This window comes from Amblyraja radiata, chromosome 24, assembly GCF_010909765.2.
Source record: "Amblyraja radiata isolate CabotCenter1 chromosome 24, sAmbRad1.1.pri, whole genome shotgun sequence".
Taxonomy (NCBI): domain Eukaryota; kingdom Metazoa; phylum Chordata; class Chondrichthyes; order Rajiformes; family Rajidae; genus Amblyraja; species Amblyraja radiata.
The window spans coordinates 8,881,603-8,897,467 of record NC_045979.1 but is presented as its reverse complement, the minus strand read 5'-3'; the positions used below and the strand labels follow the sequence as shown (position 1 = coordinate 8,897,467).

Below are 15,865 nucleotides of genomic sequence, written 5' to 3'. Positions count from 1 at the left end.
CTCATCTCACAGAAATCCCCTTAGTGGTTTTGTCAATGGCTAACCATAATTCCCACTTGGCCTATCCCAATGAGTTTGTGCGATAGAGGCTGTGAATTAGTGCAGAGGATTAATCTCTGCCTGGCATTAGTAGTTGAGCTATATCCCTCAAAGGACATGTGACAGCCTGCACACAATTTAGCTACACAGGTTCACGGGCTCCAGCAGCACAAGAATTTTATCTATGCAGGTTCAGGGCAGCAATCGGGGCAGTGTAGTGTAAATAATATAGCCGCAGGGATTCCAGTGACATAACTGCTACATAAACAGCTGAAGGGATTTATTTTGCCTTCAATTCACAGGATGGCAGTGCCTATTTGAGAGAGAGCACCGCAAAGATTGCACATAGCATCCAAATCATTTCTACTGCATTAGATTTTTACTGATAATAGGGTCTAGCTTTCATTAAAAATGTAACACTTTAAATCATTACCAATTTTTTGCAATTGCATAAAAGCAGTGAAACTAAATTAACAAATGGTATCGGCCCAAGGATAAAATAAGCATCAAATTCTGAACAGATGTCACCAAAAATTTAAAAGGCTTGTTATTGAGTTGGATGGTGACCTATAGATTTTGTCTGTCTTTCTCTCATTTACTGCAAAAGATATTGGAAAACAGTTAGTAATTCATACAATCAAGGGTACTTTATTAATAGATTTAGGTAGCATTCTTAAGGTGGGCTTTCTTTCATGCAGAATACATCTAGAACTTCCCATGCTCATTGTGGAAACCCAGAGAGTAACTAGTCACATGACAATTTTAGATGAGCAGTATTCAAAAATCAAATGTCAGTATTAAAAAATTATCAATGTCCACAAACTAATCTAACACTACACGCTTCAGATTTACCCTGCCGATAGACATTGCAGGGACATCGCTTTGAATCCCATTGTTGAGCAGTGTGGGTTGGTAGTTCTCACAATTCAAGTCTACACTCCAATGGTATTGTGGCACTATCTGCAAATGTAGCTAAATCACATGTTCTCTCCACCTCTGGTATGTAGGAGGGAGAATATAATAGTTCCATTTTTTGGATAATGACTTCAGTGGCTCCTCCCTGTTCCAAGCTTGGTGGAGGAGGGGAGATTTCACTGAGGAGGTCCTTGATGCACCAATATCTGCACACCTTTCTTCACTGAGGTTCCGTGCCCCGGCTCCTAAAACACGGGAGAGGATGTGGCATTCCCACGAGAGCTCTTCTCCCCCATTATCAGTTTCACAAACTTGTCTGCAATGCTTTCTCCTGCTGGTGTGTTGTAGTGCAAGAGGAACGCCCATTATTGTACATATCTGGCAGGGCCACAGAGCGGCACAGTAGGGCAGCTGGTAGTGCTGCTGCCTCATAGCACCAGGTACCCCCTTTAACCGCTCCGGTTTCTTCCCACCTCTCAAAGATATGTGGGTTTGTAGGTTAATTAGCCCCTAATGTGCAGGGAGTGGATGAGAAAGTGGGATAATGTAGAACTGGTGTGAGCAGGCGATTGATAGTCAGCGTGGACTCGGTGCGCTGAAAAGCCTGCTTTCACAGTGTATTTCTATTCTAAACTAATCAACTGGTCAGGGCAAAGAAGGAAATTCTGCAAAGTTTATCACAACCTTGCAAATTCTTGCTACTTAAAGCAACAGAGAACACTAAACATTTTGTAGGAGAACCAGAAGAAATCAACCAACAATTAACTGATTAAATAGTTAATGAGCCCTTTCAAAAAGAACAGGGGCAGGGCCCTTCTCATATGTTCAAAATATGAATGGTTATGGGGAGGCTTTACTTGGACTGAGAGCTGGTGACCAATGCCTTGGCCCACCTACTCTGCCACTTGTGGTGGGCACTCACTGAATGCACACTTAAGGGCCTGTCGCACTTGGGCGTCATTTGTGCGTAATTTACGCGACGTCATTTACGCGTCACGACGCACGACACGCACGTGGTGCTGCGCTAGTGGTGTGCGCATGGTGCGTGGTGACATAGGCAGGGTCGCGTGCGGTACCCCAGGGTATTGGGATGTACAAAATCTTTGCGCGCCATCCAAGTGGGACAGCCCTTAATGCTCTCTATTATGACATCCCTCACAATTCAGTCCACAAACCTGTGTGGGTGCCATTTTGGAGGCTTAAGCGCAGTCCTCAGCACTAAAGAAACTGACAATAATGATCCAAATTTCAACAGAGATCATGCAGATGATGACGTTCGTAGGAGTAGGGGGTCGGTTGGGGGAGAGGGAGGGAGGGTTGGGGAATAGAAAGGTAGGTCAGGAAGAGAAGAGCAGCTGCTCAAGGTAAATTATCTGCTAGGTTTAGTTAAGAGCAAGGGTTCTCAATCATCATCATCATCGTTGAAAACATCAACGTGCACGGTGCCTTACAATGCTGTGTACGACAGTAATCGCAACTTCAACTGCAACTTCTAAGTGCGGATGGCCGTTGGCTTGCTAGGAGCTCATTCGCCCTTTGACAGGTCTTGTTTTGGTCCTGCTGGGGGTCCACAGCCCCCTCCTCACCTGGCAAATCAGGTGGAGGAGAAGGTTTAATCGCCGACCCTCCGACCATGGAGCAGGTAGCACGGGATTACATGGTACCCGTGGCAGTGGGAACAGGTTCTCAACCAGGGGTAAATTTACCCCCAGGGTAAATATCACCTACCCAGGGGGTAAATTTGTTGATTCTGGATTTGTACATATTTTTTCTGATTAACTGACTGTGTTTTTCTCATTGACTGACTGGTAATAATAATAATAATGGATGGGATTTATATAGCGCCTTTCTAATACTCAAGGCATTTTACATCGCATTATTCATTCACTCCTCAGTCACACTCGGTGGTGGTAAGCTACTTCTGTAGCCACAGCTGCCCTGGGGCAGACTGACGGAAGCGTGGCTGCCAATCTGCGCCTACGGCCCCTCCGACCACCACCAATCACTCACACACATTCACACACATTCACACACAGGCAAAGGTGGGTGAAGTGTCTTGCCCAAGGACACAACGATAGTATGCACTCCAAGCGGGATTCGAACCGGCTACCTTCCGGTTGCCAGCCGAACACTTAGCCCATTGTGCCATCTGTCGTCCCGGTATACCGGTATCTGTTCATAATTAGTCGTTCATTAAAAAAAGTGAAATAACATTGTTATGTGCTATTAAAGTTGCCAGGGGTAAACGGGACGAGAAAGGTTGGGAACCCCTGGTTTAGAGATACAACGTGGAAACGGGCCCTTTGGCCGGCCGAGTCCGCACCGACCGGTGATCACCGCACATTAACACTACCCTACACACACTGGGGACAATTTAAACATACACCAAGCCAATGGAGTGTGGGGAGGAAACCAAAGATCTCAGTGGTCACGGGGAGAATGTACAAACTCCGTACAGACAGCACCCGTAGTCGGGATTGAACCCGGGTCCTCGGCACTGCAAGCGCTGTAAGGCAGCAACTCTCCCATTACACCACCAGTATGGTGCTCTGAAAATTAATAATCTGTTGGCAAAACTAAGTAAACTCCTTAGAGGAGAAAGAAGGACAGCCGTGGAAAGTAACAGGAGCCAGTGGTGAGATTTTGTGGCAAGTGCACTTCCCTCCTTGGAAAATATACTTTTCCAAGTTTATTTGGATTACTTAAATAAATCGTGTACTGAATGCACTCAAGGAACAGGAAAATTACATACTTTGGCTACAAGGTACATCCGTTTGATCAAAGAGTGGCTTTTAGTTCATTACTTTATAAATACTAAATAGACTGCCTATTTCTGTCAAGTGTGCCTGCCTATTTCTGGAAAAGTTGTTTGGCGTCAATCCAATTCTTTCATAAAATTAGATTTTACACTGTATTTGTCACATCAAACTAGCTTGAGATCACCTTGCAAGACCATTCTGCTAGAGACAAGCAAAATTAGCCATTGACTATGCAACTCCTGAAAAATGCAGCCATCATTGGTCAAATTAGCCGCCATCAATCCCAAACAGCTTGCAATAATTATGTTCAAAATATTGGTCCATCAGTGCACTGATTCTTACGTTTGCCCATCAGAGCTCAGGTTGCAATGAAACAAAATGTGCGGCACGGTGGTGCAGCGGTAGAGTTGCTGCCTTACATCGCTTGCAGTGTCGGAGACCCGGGTTCGATCCTGACTACGGGTGCTGTCCGTACGCAGTTTGTATCTTCTCCCCGTGACCGCTTGTGTTTTCTCCTAGATCTTCAGTTTCCTCCCCCACGCCAAAGACGTACAGGTTTGTAGGTTAATTGGCTAGGTATAAGTGTAAATTGTCCCTAGTGTGCGTAGGATAATGTTAATGTGCAATGTCGGTACAGACTCGGTGGGCCGAAGGGTCTGTTTCCACGCTGTATCTCTATACTGATCTCAACTAAAAAAGGAAGCAAAATATTCCTAAATAAACAGAGCAGCATTTTTTTTGCATTGGTTGTCTTTTGCAATTTTCTATTTGCAAAGTTAATAATCTATCCTACAGTCCAAAGGGAAGCAGACATTTTCTGTGAGATAAATGAAGATTTCCTAATACATCTCGGGTCACTCTTGTTCATCTGTCAACAGCTATCTCCAGCGCATTATCAAATACTCAACAGCAAGACACTACTCTTCTGGTTGGCAGAGAAAGGTACGCAGAATAATCATTGCTAACGGGTCGAAAACATTACAAAAATGTATCATTTCAAAAATAAATCTATGTTGCATTCATGACTAACTCTTTTTTAATTAACTTTGATTGATAATCGTACAGAAAAGAAATCAATTATTATTCTCATCAAAAAAATATCTGCTTGGTTTTCTGGTAACACCCCTGCAAGCCCTGCCCAGTTTATATTAATATCTACTGAAAAACCAAGAAATCAATAAAAGTCACATGATTTTACGATTTTACAGACAAGACAGACAGCTGCAGAATCAATTCCTTAAAATAAGATGCATGAGCCAAACACTTATTGATTGGAGACTAACAGTAAAGGTTGAAACAAGACTGGCTAACTAGGGGAAAGGAAGTCATACCTTGTTATGGTACAAATACAAATAAATACAAATGTATACCACTAATTCTAGGTTAGAGCATCAAGAATGATAGCTAGCTAAAATATAACTGAAACATGCATGAAGATTTGTGGGGAAAGGCATTTTATTGTCAAGGTAGCATCATTTAAAGTTTCATCATGGTAGTCATTTGGGTTTAAAATGTAGTCATGGAGTCATTGTGGAAACAGGACCCTTCAGCCCAACGTACCACGCTGACCATCATGCCCCATCTACACTAGTCCCACCTGCCCGCATGTGGCCCATATCCTTCTAAACCTGTCCCATCAATGTACCTGTCTAAATGTCTCTTAAATGTTTTGATAGTACCTGCCTCTACTACCTCTTCCGGCAGCTCATCCCACACACCCACCGTACTGTGTGTAAAAAAGTAACCCCTCGGGTACCTATTAAATCTTTCTCCCCTCACCTTAAACCTATGTCCTCGGATTCTCGATTCTCCTGCTCTGGACAAGAGACTCTGTGTATTTACCTGACCTATTCCTCTCATGATTTTGTACACCTCCAAAAGGTCACCCCTCATCCTCCTGCGCACCAAGGAACAAAGTCCTAGCCTGATCAACCACTCCCTATAGCTCAGGCCCTCGAGCCCCAGCAACATCCTGGTAAATCTTCTCTACACCCTTTATAGCCTGACAACACCTTTCCTATAACATGGTGACCAAAACTGACCACAATACTCTAAATGTGGCCTCACCAATGTCGTACACAAGCTTGGAGAAGAAATACTCACTGACGTAGTCAACCTAATCCACAAGCAAAATGCAGAACTTTAAATGAAAAGAAGGTCCCTCTAGAGCTCAGCTCTTCATTGTGTTTTCCTCTTGAGAAATGCATTGGGTACAAATTCGACTTGCTTCCATTCTATATTTGCAAGATATGAGATGACACTCAAATGTGGGAACCACAGACTCTTCCATGGATGGGGTGGGAGGTTTCTGATGGGGGCAGTTGAGTGGGTAGTTTTAGAATATTCACATTTTCCCTATACCATTCCCAATACATCTGCTCTGCTTAAAGTGGGTGTGGACCAGGTATCAGTTCTTCAAGAAGGCTGATGTCTTCATGCCCTATGTTTCACAGCCAACTTCAGGAGACATGCTGCATTTCATTGGTATAAAAGGAATCAATTATATATCTGTTAGAGAATTTTGAAAGTATAGAATTTAGGGTGGCATGGTGGAGCAGCAGTAGAGTTGCAGCCTTACAGCGCCAGAGATCCGGACGTGATCCTGACTACGGATGCTGTCTGTACGGAGTTTGTACGTTCTACCTGAGACCACAAGGGTTTTCGCCAGATGCTCCAGTTTCCCCCCACACTCCAGAGACGTACAGGTTTGTAAACTGTCCCTAGTGTGTAGGATAGTGTTAATTTGTGGGGATCGCTGGTCGGCACAGACTTGCTGGACTGAAGGGCCTGTTTCCGCACTGTATCTAAAAAAAGATAGTACTAGTATGATCGCGGGTCAGGGCGGACTGACACACCAACTAATCCTCTGTCTATATTTGGAAAGACCGGTTACCCTCAACCATAATCCCCAAATAATTAGTTAAATATATAAAAGCACCATGGGGACAATGCACATGACAACAACAAAACTGAATTGGTTCTGCAAAGATTATGTTCAGAATGCTTTAAGCAAATCAATAATGTGGTGATTACATTTACACTGAAGGTCTATTGGCAAAAAGGTTGAGGGGTTTAAGCTTTTAAAGCTTTTAAAGACAAAATAAGCGAGCCTTCAACACTAATTTTAGCTTTAGCATCCATCCACAACACACCATTGAGAACATTTTCTTTGTATGCCCATCTTTGTGGGGAAAAAATAAATTGGTTGCTGACCTTGAGCACTTTGTTCTTCTGATCTTTGGATGAAACAGTTAATGCACAGTATAGATGCGAATAGCCACGGCACTAGTTTAAAGAGCACTGAATTTCCCTAATTGATATTTATGCCTCTTTTCCTTACTAGAGGAGATTATCTGGTCACTAGGTACACAAAATTGCTGGGGAAACTCAGCGGGTGCAGCAGCATCTATGGAGCGAAGGAAATAGGCGACGTTTCGGGCAGAAACCATTCTTCAGACTGATGGGGGGTGGGGAAAGAAAGAAGGAAAAGGGAGGAGGAGGAGGAGCCCGAGGGCGGGCGGATGGGAGGGTGGGAGGAGACAGCTAGAGGGTGAAGAAAGGGGAGGAGACAGCACAGGCTAGCCAAATTGGGGGAATTCAATGTTGATGCCATAAGGGCGCAAGGACCCCAGACGGAATATGAGGTGCTGTTCCTCCAATTTCCGCTGTTGCTCACTCTGGCAATGGAGGAGACCCAGGACAGAGAGGTCAGATTGGGAATGGGTGGGGGAGTTGAAGTGCTGAGCCACCGGGAGGTCAGGTAGGTTATTGCGGACTGAGCGGAGGTGTTCGGCGAAACGGTCGCCCAACCTACGCTTGGTCTCACCGATGTAAATCAGCTGACATCTAGAGCAGCGGATGCAGTAGATGAGGTTGGAGGAGATACAGGTGAACCTTTGTCGCACCTGGAACGACTGCTTGGGACCTTGAATGGAGTCGAGGGGGGAGGTGAAGGGACAGGTGTTGCATTTCTTGCGGTTGCAACGGAAAGTGCCCGGGGAGGGGGTGGTGCGGGAGGGAAGGGAAGAATTGACGAGGGAGTTGCGGAGGGAGCGGTCTTTGCGGAAGGCAGACATGGGGGGAGATGGGAAGATGTGGCGAGTGGTGGGGTCACGTTGGAGGTGGCGGAAATGGCGGAGGATTATGTGTTGACTGTCTACCAAAGATGGTGCTGGAGTGTGGTGACACTTTGTGTGCTCTTCCCAGAGAAGGACCGACCACCCTCCCAAACAATCGCTCTACTCTTTTAAATCTCCTTCTATCTGTAAGTATAGAACTATATCATGCACTCAGTATCTGCCCCTTCGCTCAAAGTTCAGAAACATAGAAACATAGAAAATAGGTGCAGGATGAAGCCATTCGGCCCTTCGAGCCAGCACCGCCATTCATTGTGATCATGGCTGATCGTCCCCAATCAATAACCCGTGCCTGCCTTCTCCCCATATCCCTCGATTCCACTAGCCCCTAGAGCTCTATCTAACTCTCTCTTAAATCCACCCAGTGACTTGGCCTCCACTGCCCTCTGTGGCAGGGAATTCCACACATTCACAACACTCTGGGTGAAAAAGTATTTTCTCACCTCAGTCTTAAATGGCTTCCCCTTTATTCTAAGACTGTGGCCCCTGGATCTGGACTCGCCTAACATTGGGAACATTTTTCCTGCATCTAGCTAGCTACTATTGTTTTACTGGTAGAATATTCAACATTCAATGTACGTCTGTGCAAATACATTTCTCCAAATCACTTAACATCTTGGTTCTTTGTTCCTTGTTCCTATGGTAATCACAAACATTTATGATAAAACAACAATATTTTTTTTTCCTCATCATACTCTCACCAATGGTTCTCAATTTTGAGCTAAAGAGCTGCAGACAAACCTCTCACTGAAGCTCCCCATCCAAATGAATCTCTTCTCACATCCTCACCATGCAGAATACCCCAACTTTTGTAAACCCACCTAGGTTCGCTCATACTTACAGTAGATACTTGGGTTCCAGGCACCTTATGCATCTGGACCCACACAACAACTTGTTCTGTTTCCTAAATTATAAATCTCAACACTGTTTTTCATATGATTGTCAATTTGCCATTCTAGTTCCAATTACCGTACTATTTCTTCATAAAACATTGTTATTTTCTCCACAATTTTTTATTAAATAATCTTTAATTGCACTGCACTTATTTTTTTCTCAAGATGCATCACCTCACATTTCTCCATAGTTAGCTGCCTAATTCCCTCTAAATAGCTTATAAAATGAATCAAACAAATGCAAGTTTCACAATTTGAAGACATCCCAGTGCTTCATAAACAAATACTTTTTGAAGTGGATCTCATGGTTAGTTACACTCCTCGTTTTATCATCTCTACAATGTTTGATCATATCTGTAATAGTCTGTCAGATGTCTTTAATGTAATTTGAGAACATTGCCATTGGGAGATACCAATGTTTATAATCCCATGGTTCAAACACTCTATATAAATTACCTTTCTGAGATTAATTCTCATCTTTCATTATTGTGTCCAAGTTAATGGAAGCGCATATGTTTATTGTTTCACCAGGCAGCTACAACTCATCCCTTAAACATCAATTTCACTTATTTTTAAAGGGCCTGTCCCACTTTCACGACCTAATTCACGACCTTTTTTACTCGTGGACATTTTTCATCAGGGCTAGAAAAACGCCCCGACCTACTTGATTCCACAAGTACCTACGACTAGCATCAAGGCCTGCTACGACCTACCTACGACCTCCTACGACCTCGTGACGACCATGCTGCGAGTACGAGTCAAGGGCAAACTCGGTAGAGGTCGTGAATTAGGTTGTGAAAGTGGGACAGGCCCTTTAGTCACAGCATCAATATAGAGCCCATTCCAGTTAAATTGTCCTGCAGGTTTTCTGGGTGACATAATCAAGACATTATTACATGGACCAATTTCTGGCTTGTTCTTTCTTAGCCAGGTGGCCTGGGAAGAACAATAATGGATACTTTGCTTTCTGAAGTTAGATTAAAGAGCTATTGTTAAATTGAAATCTAATGGTGTTTCATTTCACTATAAGTCTCCTTCATTCTTCCTTGCCCATTCGGAATAGCCTTTACTCGCCTCCTACCTCCACAATCACCCTTCCTTCATCTATCTTCCTCTCCAGAAATCAGACCTGCATTTTCCCCTTAGGTGCAGGGCAACTCTGACTGAACACTGACCTTGCCACCAGAACCAGGGTTGGGAATAAAAACGATTCCAAGTCCTCAGGTTCAAGTTGAATTAAATTGGACTGGCCCTTCATGAATAAATGCATTGAGGCTCAGTAGCTGGGACTTGATTAGGCTCTGCCTCAAATCACTGCAAGTTGGGTTTCCAAATTAATCAGTTCATAAGTTCATAGGAGCAAACTTAGGCTATTTGGCCCATCAAGTCTACTCCATCATTCAAATCATGCCTATGATTCTATCATGGATCAATCTTGTCCTCTCAACCCCATTCTCCGGTCTTCTCCCCATAATGCCTGACACCCTTACGAATCAAGCATCTGTCAATCTCCACCTTAAAAATACCCAATGACTTGACCTCCACAGCCTTCTGTGGCAATGAATTCCACAGATACACCATCCTCTGACAAAATAAATTCCTCCTCATCTCCTTTGTGAAGGTGCGTCCTTTTATTCTGAGGCTGTGCCCTCTCATCCCAGACTCTCCCACTAGTGGAAGCATCCTCTCCGTACCCACTCCATCCAGGCTTTTCACTCTCAAAGTACACTGAATATCAAGGTACCAGCCTTAAACTTCACACTGCTAAGTGCTCCATCAATGTTCATTTTGTTCTAACGGAGCCAGTGGTGTCCACTGGCCTGAGCGGATGGACAAGAACCACTGCCAGGTTATAATCCAACAATTTGTCCAACAATGTGGAAACTGCCAAAAGCAAACAAGACATTGAATTTGTGAATTAATAAAGATAGTGCCTGATATGAATAGGAATAATTGGCTGCCATTTAAAGAGACCTCGTAACATAATGAATGTATCAGTGTTTCTAAAACCATAATATTCCTGTTTAATTCGTAGACTGATAAAACGACTAAGCAGTTTCACACTGCATTTGAGAATGTTGTTTCATTTGTATTCACAAACTGAGCATCAACAATGGGAAATAATGATCAGTGCTGATGTTTTCTGATTGAAAGTATTCAGCCCGAAGACTGGTTTGGACAGGGATGGGGGGTAAACAGGCGACAGAATGTACATCCGTGATTTTTGGAACGGGATCTCGGAATTCAGCCGCACTGTGAACCCAAGTGCAAGAGAAACAACCTATTACTCTTTTTTATTCCACTTGATGGCCAGAAACAGAAAAGAAAAGGGAAAAGTTGATAGATCAAAGAACGCCTGATGGGGGAAAATAAAATACACTGCAAATATATAACGCAAAGGAATCATAAAATATTTATTAGCATCTGGAAGGGGAGGGGGTGAGGGAGACTGAGATATGGAAGGGTAAGGTGTGAAAACAACAGATCAAAAGGGGTGATGATCAAGGAAATGTAGAAATGTACATTGTTAGCTATGGGGAAGGCGACAACAAGGCTTATGTACAGTAATATTTAATCAGGAGGACAGTGAAACTAGTCGGGGCACTAGGATAGGGGAAGTGACGGAGAGAGGGGGAAAGCAAGGGTTACTTGAAGTTAGAGAAATCAATATTCAAACCGCTGGGTTGTTAGCTGCCCAAGCGAAATACCAGGTGTTGTTCCTCTAATTTGCGTTGGGCCTCACTCTGACAGTAAACTCTGACACTAAAGATATGTACTGTGAAAAACAAGTTGCAGATGCTGTTACCTGATTTGAAACACTCACGTTTCTAAAGATCTTACGAAACTGCCGTCTTTTCACCAGCCCCACACTTGCTGCGTAATGGGGGAAACGGAGTCAGGTGGTGAGCTGATGGCAGCAACCATCCTCCTACACTCTGCGCAGCACAGAAAACTCTTCCTTCTTTCAGTGGAACTGACATAAACTGAAGCACAGTTCCAATGGCAGTGCTGGGGAATTTATTTTTAAATTGGATCAAAAAGAGCAGCGAGAGTCAAAAAGAAAAAAAGGAAATAATATTCTACCAACAAACTCTGGTGAATGAAGCTTTTAGGAAAATCGTAATTCAATTTCATTTCAAGCCAAGCCAAATATTCCTTTCATTCTGTTGTCGCAATTGCTCAGCTCAGCTCACAATCCCAAACGCATTTGTTGACAATGAAATGGGATGCATGGTCCAAAACTAGAGGCAAAACCGGCATTGTGCAGTTTGCAAAGATTGCAGTAATAGTGTCCCTCTTTGTGAATCTTCAGCTGCATTGCCTGTGTGCTGGGCAAAGAGGCAGGGCAGCTGCAGACCGAGGAAGTAGATTATTTATCTATTAACTAGAAGCCAAGCAATGCAAAATGAATGGTGAGTACACTAAGCCTTTCAGAACCCTGAACATTTTTCTAACAAGACATTTTTCAAAGGTTCCACTATATAAGGTATCTCTCCGGCCCATTTAGTGGAACTGACATAGACTTTATCACTAACCTTTGGGTGTTTAATGATCTGGAGTTTTGTAGGGTTGTGCGGTGATGTTCTAGGAAAGAATATAACCATTGATGAATTCATTTGCATAGAGCACACAAGTTATTCCTGGACCCTGACCACTATTTATCTCTCAATCACCACTAACGTCATATTTTGTTATTGACGAATGATAACTGACTTTGTGTTTCTTACATTATGGCAGCGACAACTGAAAAATATTCTTCTGGCCTGCTTTGTTCAAGTTCAAGTTTAAATTCATATTTATTGCCACATGCACCAGTTAAGGTACAGTGGAATTTGATTTACCATGCAGCCATACAAACAAAAGAGCATAATACGCAATAGAATAGGCCTGACTTTGGGGTGAACATGGGGTGGGGACTGGACATTGTGCCTTCCTCCACAGTGCTATCCACTGTGGTAGGATGATTTTTTTTTGTCTAACTGTAGTCTTGTAGGTCTGTGTCCAAGATGGCTGCCGTGAAGAGAGAGTGGACGCTGGCACGATTTGATTGCCGCTGCTCTCTCTTCACACTGTGTTTTTGATTTTCTGTTTTTGGATTGAATTCTGTTTTTAATTTGTGTCATTGTGATGTCTTTAATTACTTGTTTTACTCCGATTATATGTTTTTATTCCGATTACTATGTAAGGTGTCCTTGAGATTTTGTATGAAAGGCGCCCATTAAATATAAAATTTATTATTATTATTAGAATATAACATGAACATCCACCACAGTGGATTCAACATTCTTCACTGTGGTGGAAGGCATTAACCTTCAGTCAGTCCGTCCTCCTTTGTTCATCCGTGGTCGGGGCCATGAACCCTCCGCAGTCGCTGCTACGGACGGCCCGATGTACAGGCCCTCTCGTCAGGATGCTCGAAACTCCGACGTTGGGACGGGCGGACACTCCGCAGCTTGGAGGTCCAGAATCGGCCGCTTCCTACCGGAGACCGGGGCTTCACGATGTTATAGGCCGCAGGCCGGCAGTCGGAGCTCTTCTCCAGCAATCCCCGGCAAGGGTTTCCAGGCTCCGCGATGGAAAGTCCACACCGCACCCGCGGCTAGAAGCTCCGCAGACCGCGGCTTCAGGATGTTGTAGTCCATGGGCCAGCGATCGGAGCACTTTGTCACATCCCAAGGCTGTAAAAGGCCCCTTATTTACTTACGATATTTCTCTGAAGGCTGTATCTCCAAACTAAACTAAACTAAATTAAATTTAGTGCAAACAAACTGGCACTGGAATCAATGCATAAAAAGTGGCCAGTGGACAATCAGGGGATAACTGTCCCTGTTGTCCCTGTATATTGAACTACTGTATGTGGATGGCTGCACAAGTTTGTGATTAACTCACAGCAGAACATCACTAACACCAGCCGTCGCTGTTTCTTGCATTATATCCATTTGTCAATACCGGTTAAATCACCAGCAGGGATTTAAGAAGTTTTATGAGCAGCCTAATTTTACTCCAGAAAACTCGGGAAGACCATTTGCACATTTGGACTACGGCTCAGATTAGAATATGATTTGGCAGCATGCTGAACATGTTCTACAGCAGGAAGAAAGTGGGCAGAATATGGGCAGCACAGTGGTTCAGCGGTAGAGAGCTGCCTTACATTGCCTACAGTACCAACACCCAGGTTCGATCCCGACTACGGGTACTGTCTGTATCGAGTTTGTACATTCTTCCCGTGGGTTTTCTCCAAGATCTTCGGTTTCCTCCCACACTCCAAAGACCTACAGGTTTGTAGGTTAATAAACTTGGTATAAATGTAAATTGTCCCTAGTGTGTGCCGGATAGTGTTAATGTGCGGGGATCGCTGGTCGGTGCAGGCTTGATGGGCCGAAGGGCCCGTTTCTGCGCTGTATCTCTAAACTAAACTAAACCAAAAAAATATTCTCTTCACAAGTCAGAAGAGGTGAAGGACTCTCTCCATGTTGTGTGCTGGGCCTGTTGTTGTTGGAATGGATCCAATGAAAGTAGCTGATGTTGCTCATTTACCAAACTGAACGGAGAGGCAGGTTTAGCTTTAGCTTTTGACTGGAATTCATTCTGTGAATAAGAGCTGAATCTTTGATGACATGACACCTCAATGGATTAATGTGTAAACACATTCTTCAAGACCTCCTATGTTCTCTGTGGAGTTTGCTTGTTCTCCCTGTGACAGAATGGGTTTCTCCTGATGCTCCCATTCCCTCCCACATCACGAGGGCATGCTGATCGGTAGCTACTGTAAATTGCCTTTGGGTGAGGGGTAGAATCTGGGGTCGGTGTGGGGAAAATAAAATGAGGTCGGTGTAAATGGATGCTGAATAGTCAACTTGGACATGATGGGCTGAAGGGCCTTTCATGCTGCATGCATTGATTAAGTTCTAATTCTGATCTTAAATTACAACTATTCCCTATCTGTGGTTCTTGCTAGTTAATGAGAAAATTCAATGTGTTTACCAATGAGCAATTTCACTTCTCGTGGATATTCCAGTACATTTTGTCGATCAGTGCAATGCTGCATTTTACAGTGATTTAATTCACTGACTTCTCACCGTACCTGTACCTTGCTTAGCACCTCCGGATAAATGATAAAACACACAGGTTTCTCAGTGTCATGTGTTACTTACTTTACAAAGTGCGGTTTAAATACATGCTTCTGTACATTGCAGTAAACAAATAAGTAGAGCACCAGTATCAACAAGAAGCAGAGTAGGCCTGAATTACGCAAAATGACAAATGGAATGGAATACTTTATCGTCACATGTGACAAGTCACAGTGAAATTCTTTGGCGACTATTTGCAAGGTATGCAAATAGTCGCCAAATATAGGGCACTGACAAAGTTACAAAGTACCCCCGCCAGTGCTTCCTTTGTTCTCCTCCCCCTTCTCCTCCTCCTAGCAGTCACCCCACACTGTGGCCTCCATTGTTCTTCCCCCTCCACACCTCAAGGTGGTTCCCCCATGCCCTCATCGCATGCGTGTTGACCCTCGAGGCTTCACCACTGCCGCCAAGGCTCCACCGCCGCAGGGAGGCTCTATTGGCCCAGACAGGCTTCACTGGGCCGGCACCTGGAGCTGCCTGCTGCCGCCGCCTCCTGGGAGGCGTGTGGGGGTGAGTCGGGCCTACCCGGAGCGGGATTACGTGCAACAATTCTGGTTAATCTGGTTCTTATATCTCCAACTCCACTAATAGATTCAAGATTCCAGATTCAAGAGAGTTTATTGTCATGTGTCCCAGATAGGACAATTAAATTCTTGCTTTGCTTCAGCACAACAGAATATAGTAGGCATGAATACAGAACAGATCAGTGTGTATAAATATATAAATATATACACACATGAATAAATAAACAGATAAGGTGCAAATAAGCAGATAATGGTCTATTAATGTTCAGAGTTTTGTTTCAGTTGAGTTTAATAGCCTGATGGCTGTGGGGAAGCGGCTATTCCTGAACCTGGACGCTGAAGGTAGCGGGGAGATGAGTGTGTTGCCAGGATGGTGTGGGTCCTTGATATGGAATGGAAGTATCAATCTCCAAACCCCTCCCTAGTCATACAGCACAGAATCACCTTTGAACTATCTTTAATCAGACT

At 43.9% G+C, this 15,865-nt stretch overlaps 1 protein-coding gene across 2 annotated transcripts in view; it reads right to left on the bottom strand.

Moving 5' to 3' along the window:
* pacsin1 (protein kinase C and casein kinase substrate in neurons 1) overlaps nucleotides 1–12,399 on the bottom strand; it is a 107,111-nt gene extending 94,712 nt beyond the window's left edge. The window contains exon 1 of one of the 2 annotated variants that reach the window (XM_033042368.1): nucleotides 12,279–12,399. The gene's annotated coding sequence lies outside the window, so the exon portion shown is untranslated. Of the gene's footprint in view, nucleotides 141–12,278 lie in introns of those variants that run through there. The other variant, XM_033042367.1, reaches the window with a different exon arrangement.
* Nucleotides 12,400–15,865: the final 3,466 nt, after the last annotated feature.